Genomic DNA, 8,565 nt, shown 5'->3' on the forward strand with positions numbered 1-8,565 from the left:
GCAAAGCTTTCCTTTGATGTGTGGCCTTTAAGAAAGCAGCATTACCAGAAACCTCATCTCTGGGGTCTACAGATATTCAAGCTGTAAGGAAAATAAGTCCAGACTTCTGGAAAATGCATTTCCTTGAAGAGATGTCCCCACAAATGTCACCTGATAAAGTTCCTATGACTTCATCGCAGAACTGTGAGCACTCAGACCTACTTCCCACTGACCTTTACCTCACACTTTGCCTTCCATATTTTTCTTTTTATTCCTGATTACAAAGAAATTAACTCTTGCAATCACTTACCAACCTGATGAGGAGCATGTAACTACACCTTTCCCTCATTCCTCCCTCTTATTTTTAACTGAATATGATTCCTAGAATAATAATGATAATGATAATGAGAAAGACATGCTAAATGCATTCTTTAACTACTAGTGCATGATTGCGCTCTGACACATGCTCTCTAGTGTTTTCCCCAAGCTTGCTGTAAAAATTATGATATTCCCATCGGGAAAACACTTCCATTAAAAAAATGCACTGTTTTTATATGCAGCCTATATTTATTTAACCATAATGTCATTCTAAGTTTGGCTCATTTCCTCACCCTGTTTCATAATTATATTTGTTGTATATCAGGTCATCCATTTCCGTATTTGCTGTTTGGCTAAGTAAAACGGTAGGGATCTTTCAATTGTTCCTCATCTTTAACTCCCTCCTTCCATTCTTGTAGCCTGGTATCTATCAGTACCTTTCTGTAGGTGGTACAACTGAAGGCAATAGGCCACTTGTGATCTGACCAGAGGTGCAATAACAATGCTGCTGTTCAGAATGATTGTTCCATTGGTTTACAACACAAGATCACACTGCTTTTTATTGCCACCGCAAGGCGTTGCTAACACCTACCTAGCTATCTGCCTGCTTTCAGCCCCAGATCTCTTTCAGTGTGAGGCATCACATATACTTCCTTCTGGAATATCTGGGCTTTGAAAGCATTTTGATTCTGTTCTCTGAACAAATTACATTTTTCTGCCTGGACATGTGTCAGAATATCCCCTTATAGGAAAAAAAATATTTTAGTTGGTACATCTAGGGACATAAAAATAGTAATACGTCCTCTGGCCAGTTCTCCTTTGGTGAGATTTACTTGCTTTCTCATCATCCTTCAGAAAGAGAAAAGTGTTAGGTTCCACATTACACAGACCCAACAATCCAAGAAGACACATGTAGCTTAGTACTTGTCTGCTCCTTGTATACTCATGCATTAACACTTAAAGGTGGTTGATATCACAGAAGACCTCACGTAAATTAGGCAGCATTAACTTTGCAGTTACCCTAGTCTTGAATCCTGTCTACCTTCCAAACTCTTTTTACTTTCCAAATACCTAGAGTTTTCAAAAGTGCAAGGAAAAGGAAGAATTGTACCGAGAAACTTTCTGACCCCTTTCTAAATGTCATGCAAGTGATTCTGAACATAGACAAATCCCTTTTCTTTTGGTTCCTATGGAAACAACCACCTCTATTCTCCTTTATCACTATAGCTTATTTCTTATGTCTCTAGGTATTTTCTTTGCTTCCCAAAATGCTTGAATTTAATATACTTTCCATATTTACTCCTTATGTGATTTGACACTTTTCTTATCACTGATAGAAGCATTCAGCAAGATCTGAAGAGAATCTTTCCCCCACCCATTGGCAAAAAATATTCATAACTTCACTAGGGGAAAGGGTGGACAGTCAGGATTTCTCACAAGCCTGTTCTTATTTTAGATGTGCTTCTTCCAAAGAGTCTATAGATGTTCAGCACTAGGACAGGTAGAATGGGTGGTTGAGGATCACATGCAGCCTCTCTTCAGCATTAAAATCACATATTTGTTTGTAGAATTAGTCAAGGTAACAACTGTAAGCATCTATTTATATGCAGGCAGAAATGTGAAATACAGGTTGGGCAGGCAATTGTCAATACTTTGCTCCTTTTTCTAGAGCAAAGTGATGTTTGTGATAGATTCAGTGCATTAAAACTAATTGTAACTTTAGAAAAAGCATAAAGTCAGAAGAAAACATTACAGACTATGAGTGATATTACCTTCAAGCCATGAATAGATCATTTCAGTCTTCCTGCATTTCTTAGTAAAGAAAAAGGAAGCAGGCAAGGGAAGAAATAAGACCTTTTCTGAATGTCTAAAACCAAAGTCTGGAATAATATTATGCCACATCTGGGAAGTGAGTTTTTACATCACCTGGTGTACAGCAAACTTTTATCTGACCTCAAGATTAATGGTTCTCCACATCTTTAGTTATAACACTACTTCTAGCTCCCCATAAAGGGAGCTGTTCTTAACAAAGATTATATGATCAGTGAAAATTACAGTGTGGTCTCATTAATACTTTTATCAGCAAAGCTGGGATGCAACAGTCTCTGGGTACAAACAGAAATGTACCTCTGTGAATGAAGAGCAGGGAGAAATGTTTTGAACTGGTTCTAATACCAAAGCCAATTCTAACACCAAGTCATGAAATTACTACTAAACAGCAGTGATGGAACTGCATATTGAAGCATGATAAGAAAGTAAGCTAAAGAGCAAGCTCTGGGCATATATCTAAAACAGGAAGGCCCAAGTAACCTTCGAATACAAGCTGGGTTTTTTTTGCACTCTTTGCATTCTTACTAGATGATGCACAGAGAAGAAAGTAACATTTATCATTTTAAAACATGAATTTCAGACAGGACTTGCATTTGGGGGCACATAAGTCTCAAGGTTGTCTTTTTGCCAATGTGCTATAACATTATTGCACTCAGGGTACACTGCTGACAGTCACTGTTCTGCAAAAATGACAGAAAATAGGGAACAGGCGTAAGCAGTTTCACTTCTTGCACACAAAATGTCAACTTAGCTGTTATCTTATGGCCTAAGTGATTAGCAGATATACACAATCATTTCTGAAGCTGTTTACTATATCTGCCACAGAGGCAGCCAAATTCCCAAGCTATCTGGAGTCTTTTGCTTCCAGTTCTCAGGACTGCTTGCTTACATTAGGGAGGATGCTTCAATCTCTCACAGTGATTTTGCTGCCAAATTTTTGTGTGTTGTTGGTTTATTTTGTAACTAATTCACTTCTCTTTAGGTAATGTTTTCTTTTACCAGAGGGATGAAGTGATCAGACACTTTTCAGTACAAAAAAGCCACCAATCAAGCATTTGTTGCATAATTCAAACATGTGGTGAGGGAGAGACTACTGGTATAATTCCATTGTTTACCCAGAGTACCCAGATAATGTCCCTGAAGGCACTGTAAGCGTACCAAAAAAAATAAAAAATCACTTTTTTTTGTCTTTCTCTTTCTCTTACTCCCTCATTACACACTGGGCTTTCTTCCAAAATACTGGAGGTCAGTCCAAGGGGCTTTTTATAACTTAATCCTTAGAATCTGGGATCCACACTTGCTGTTTCTTCACATAAAAGAAAAAAACCAAACTTTTCTTTGGTTTAGATTTTCTTTTCTTTCTTTTTGTTTTGTTTTGTTGTTGGTTTTTTTTTTCTGAAGAGACGGTTGGATTCTCAGTTCTGTTGGGAATTACATTTTCCTTCCCTTATTCCAAACGGCTTTCAAAATGCCTTTAATTATCCAATATAAAGTTGCCTGGTTTGTCTGTTCCAATGTCTCATATAATGCAGAATGCTTAAATCTGTCCCCTCTGACAGACTGTAGCTAAAGTAATATTTTATATTCTAATTCTGAGAAAATTTATTATTATTAATAAATTACTTTATCATGGTAGTGAAGTACGTTGGTAATTGCCATTATATTGGCTTCAGGGATCGTTAAAAATATATGTTTCTGTTGAAATAATGATTTTGCACTAATGTAACTTAGTACTGTGCTTTTTAGAATATATGTAATTATTGTAATAAAAGTACTGCATTTATGTATTATCTTTCACCAAGGAAGAGACTAAATCATCTACAATATATACTTGTGATTAGATACAGAGACTCTGCAGAGAACTTTAGGAGGGAAAAAGAGGTTACTTTTCTTTGGGTGGTTATGGAACAAACTCCAGTAAGAAGAACTCTGACCCTGTATTCTTTAAAGGAAATTAGATCCAAATGCCAACTGTCTTCCACTAAAAGACTATTTGGAAATTGCATCATCAAACATTAAAGAGATGCTTTATCTATGGACAGCACAGGAATTGTGTATGAATATTCCATACTCCAGGGTTTCTCAAATTATGGTCCCTGGAAATCATAGGTCAAGGGTATCACCACACCTTTTTTTGGAGATCATACAATTTTCCTGTCCATTCATAGCAGGGATAAGATGAAACAGGCAAAAAGTCAAACTTTAAAAACTGTCTGCTGTAGAAAGGAAATGCAATTGCTGTGTATATTCACATAATGGCAAAGTGAAAAAAGGTGTCATCCTGCAGAATGCATCTCCCACAAGTGCGCATCTCACTTATGAATTTTACACTGAACTAGATGCAGCTGTGAGAAGAGGGGAAAAAGTACTACTCCAACTTCTGAGCTTTTTGGGAGAAGTCTTTAGCAGGTAGTGTGCTACATTTTGATTTGGTAATGATAGAAGCAAAACCTGTGTGCATGTTTAGCACCTATGTGCTACAGTGGTATTTGTTCTGGACTTAAATGTGCTTCCTACTGACTCTGATTGACAACTGAAGTCAAAGATGCCTAAGCCTTTGCCTCCCCTTAGGCCTGACCAAAAAGCTTTGATATATCTTCTTTAGACAGCACAATGCCCGTCTCAAAGAACCTGTCCCTATAAGTATCATCCAAAATCCGGAGCTATGAGCTGTGCTACCTATATAATATGAAAAAATCAAGTGTCTTAGAAGTATGATTCAAAAGGTCATACCCTCACCTTGAGAAGGAATTGGCCAGTCAAACATATAAATCGAAAGGGGTAAACTCCTCATTTTCTTTCACATTGGTGTCTGTGAGCCAGGAATGTCCATAACACAAGGGGATTCACACTTGCATTACTCACTTCCTAACACTTTTTCTGAGGGTGAGTTTGTGGGCTGGGGTGTGAGAACTCTGTTTTGGGTTGGCCAGTTTTCACATGTACAATAATGTGACATCTCCATGGCATGTGATGGAGTAGTTGCCTAACTGCCTCAGCCAAACAGGGAACCAGAAATGAGGTGGTTTCCACACAAAAGTGCTTGAGGCTTACACTGGACCTGCAAGGAAAAATATTTTTCAGTATGCTGTCTAAGGTTTGGAAATCTTCTAGAAATAACTAACCGACCTGCAGGGAGCAATGTGGGTCAGAGGAATATCTTGGTTCTTTATTAGTCACCTCCTGACCAACAGACTTAACTGCAGAAGTGGCAGATGCTATGCTTTTAGCTTTGCAGAGAGTGCCACTATATAGGTTTGGGAGCTGGGGTGGAGGGCATCCCAGCATCATCTTCAAAGTTAAAATAAAAGTTAAACAGCAGCAGTAATAAACAGGACACACTTGCACATTGATGGCAAGCTAACTGTGAGTTTTTTAGTAACTATGTTCAGTGGCTACGCCACGTTTCCAGCCACCAAAAGGCAAAAAAACCACTCTGCAAGTCTTGCTCTGCTGCTGAACAGTTCTCAAGGAACTGAGACTGCAGACTGCTGTTTCGTCACCAATTACATTCTGCAGTGCTCCCCAATTTCTGTCTTAAAAGGCAGCTGTCAGTTCCTATTGCAAATTCTTCCCTTCCACAACTTTGCAGCTAATGTACTGACTCCTGAACTGACCTGGACTTTGCTTAACCATAATAAGAAAGTTTGTTCGCAAGACAATGTTGGGCCATCTCTAACTCATCTGATAAAATCACTCCCCTTGCAATGACGGAAACATCAATAGGTACAGACAGTAAGGAGAGTTTTTAGTGTTAGTGAAACATTAGCCTTGGATGCTAGGTTTTCGAATAAGAAAATGGTTCTTTTCCTAACAGTGTTAATGATCTTAGGGGAGAAGGTATTCAACATGATTGCATTGCCAGCAAGAAAACTGACATAAGGTTTTCTGGCTTTATAACCTATATTCACTTAGGTCGGTAACCTAGCTGCTAGCCTGCTGAAAATTAGTGTGTTTAGTGGTAGTCAGTCATAACTGACAGCTAATGAAGAAGTGTATTGCACTTCTTACTTTCAATATCTTTCCTGTTTGCTTATGGTACTGGTGACGATTTTGTTTGTCTAGTTCTTTTGCTATATTTCATTTCTAAACTTGAGACTCACTGGAACAGAGAGTCTCAGGTTGAAAGGAATTGTGACCAGATCTCATCACATAATATCTCTGCCTTTCTCATGTTGCCGCATTAAAAGACCTCACCTAGAAGCTGAGGGTCTAAAAGAAGATGGATTATTAGTGCTCCAGATTTGCAGTTATGGAAATCTTGGGGTTTCTTCCTCCCCAAAAAATCAATTCATTTAAATCATTAAGTAAGAAAAAAGTTTAGCTTTGAATAAAGAAGTATTTGTTATGACTGAAATTTATAAAATCAGACCAGTGGAAGAAGAAATATGACAGTAGCACAGATTTGAACATTTTAATGACTATAAAAAATTGCTTCACATTATTTACTTAAATAATGCATGGGCTAAAAAAACTCCAAACTCTAAATATTTAGAAAGAAATGGAAAAGGTTAAAAATGCAGTGTACTAAAGTAATATGAGTGTGAAACTGTGATTCCTAAATTATGATTTTCAAGTACCGTGTGCTACTAAGCCACCAGTATGCACACAGTGCTGCTCTCCACCAGATCTTACAGGAGATATCCTCACAGGAGCTCTTTACTGCAGCCAGTCTTCTGAGGGAAAGTTTTAAGGGAATAAACTCCCATTCATTCTTCATTCCTTGGATTTTCTAACAAGCACCAGTTTCATGATATGGATATTTGTCTATTAGGAACCTGATGGAAATTACCAAGCTTTTTCACATATATCACATAGTTCAAGGCAGAGATTTATTTCCTGGCATTTCTGATAGTTAAAATGTGCTAAAGCAGGAGCTGAATTTTTAATGAGATAGAACTGCATTCAAGTATTCTCTATGAAATACCATTCTCTGTGTAGTTAGGGTTAACTTTGAATTCTCTGCAAGGTCAAGAATTTCTGATCAAATTTGGAAAATAGATTAACAGGCACTACTGGGTTTATCATTAATATTTTTGTCCTGTTTGAATCTGATTCAGATTTTCTGGGATCATTTTTTCCCAGTTTTTTTTAAATGTTAACATGGAAAAACAAAAAGTAAATGTGTCTCTCTTAAGTTGCTGTAGATCCAATTTCCAGATACATCAAGGATACATAGAGCATATTCTGTAAAATATTCTGGGTGTAAAATACCTAATGGGTTTTGGGTTTATGATTAACTTTCTAAGTTGTTGCATTAACTGGTAAAGCAGTTGATGGGTGATGTGAGAAACAATGCCAGCACACGTTGTTGTAAATGTCAATATCACTGAAAGACAGAAGAGTATGAAGGGGCATCCAGTTTCTGCTTTATAAATAAATAAACTCCAATGACATTGTAGGAAGAAAGTACTGGAATAAATTTGCCCTTCCCAGTAGCCCTCCTCTTTCATATATAACCTGATCCACTTCTGTGAAACCACAAGTCCAGGCTATTCAAAATGGAAAATTTCCATCACTTGTGATTCTAAATGGCTTAGATGTTCTTGAAAAATTCTACTACAAGCCTTGTTTGTCTTTTAAACTGAGGTGAAGGCCATTAAATCACTTATTAGGCATCTCTGGCCTGAAAAACATACCTCTGTAGAAAATAAGATAGGTCTTGTAATCTGCTACACCTTATGAAAATGTTATATTTACCTAATTTTGCAAAATAATGGACATTCTTATTTTAAAAAAGCCTTTAGTAATGCAGGAAATTGTTCGTGTAATCTAAACTAGAGGCCAGATTCTCTACTAATGTAAAGGTTTTTAGCCCCATCAAATTCAAAGTAGCTAGCCAAGGTACACCAGCTATGGATCCAGTAAAGCTGTATGTTAATACACATTCTGTTTATTGAAACAAAAAGATGAAGATATTACATAGCCAGATTGCTCCTTCCTACCATTGTCAAAATCGTATTGATGTTGGCAATACCAGTCTGACCAAACAGCTTAACAAAGAGGAGAGATTTCTGTAAGCCAAGTATGTGCATGCCTTGCAGGCCTGTCTCAGAGAAGGTGGCAATTTCCTCTTGCCCTTTTTCAGTATGCTTTATACATGGCTTTATGAAAAGTTATAACGTTCCCAGAGACATAGAAAAGATCCAGCTAGTCTTACTTACTCAGAACTGAAAGCTTTAAAGGTTAGTCTTCAGGGACATTATTGCACTGCAGGTCAATAATGCCTAGTAACCTTTGCCATGACTCATGAGGTTGAACACACGTATTATGATACCCATTCTGCTACAGATGAAAGCCTTTGGAAAGGCTGGCTTAAGGTTAGGAATCATATGGAAAAATCCCCCAGAGGATGCTCTGTAAGGGGACTGAGCACATGTTGAACAGCAAGCAGCACGTTTGCCTCCCCTGCCCCTCACTCTGATATCTCTTCACCTT

The 8,565-nt window shown here is 37.6% G+C and overlaps 1 long non-coding RNA gene across 2 annotated transcripts in view; it reads right to left on the reverse strand.

Annotated features, from left to right (window-relative positions):
• Positions 1-5,014, reverse strand: part of LOC119145154 — a 28,686-nt gene extending 23,672 nt beyond the window's left edge. For both annotated transcript variants that reach the window (XR_005103313.1, XR_005103314.1), the window contains exon 1: positions 4,867-5,014. This is a non-coding gene — a long non-coding RNA (uncharacterized LOC119145154). The remainder of the gene's footprint in view (positions 1-4,866) is intronic.
• Between the last annotated feature and the right edge of the window lie 3,551 nt (positions 5,015-8,565).

Source organism: Falco rusticolus, chromosome 3, assembly GCF_015220075.1.
Source record: "Falco rusticolus isolate bFalRus1 chromosome 3, bFalRus1.pri, whole genome shotgun sequence".
NCBI lineage: Eukaryota > Metazoa > Chordata > Aves > Falconiformes > Falconidae > Falco > Falco rusticolus.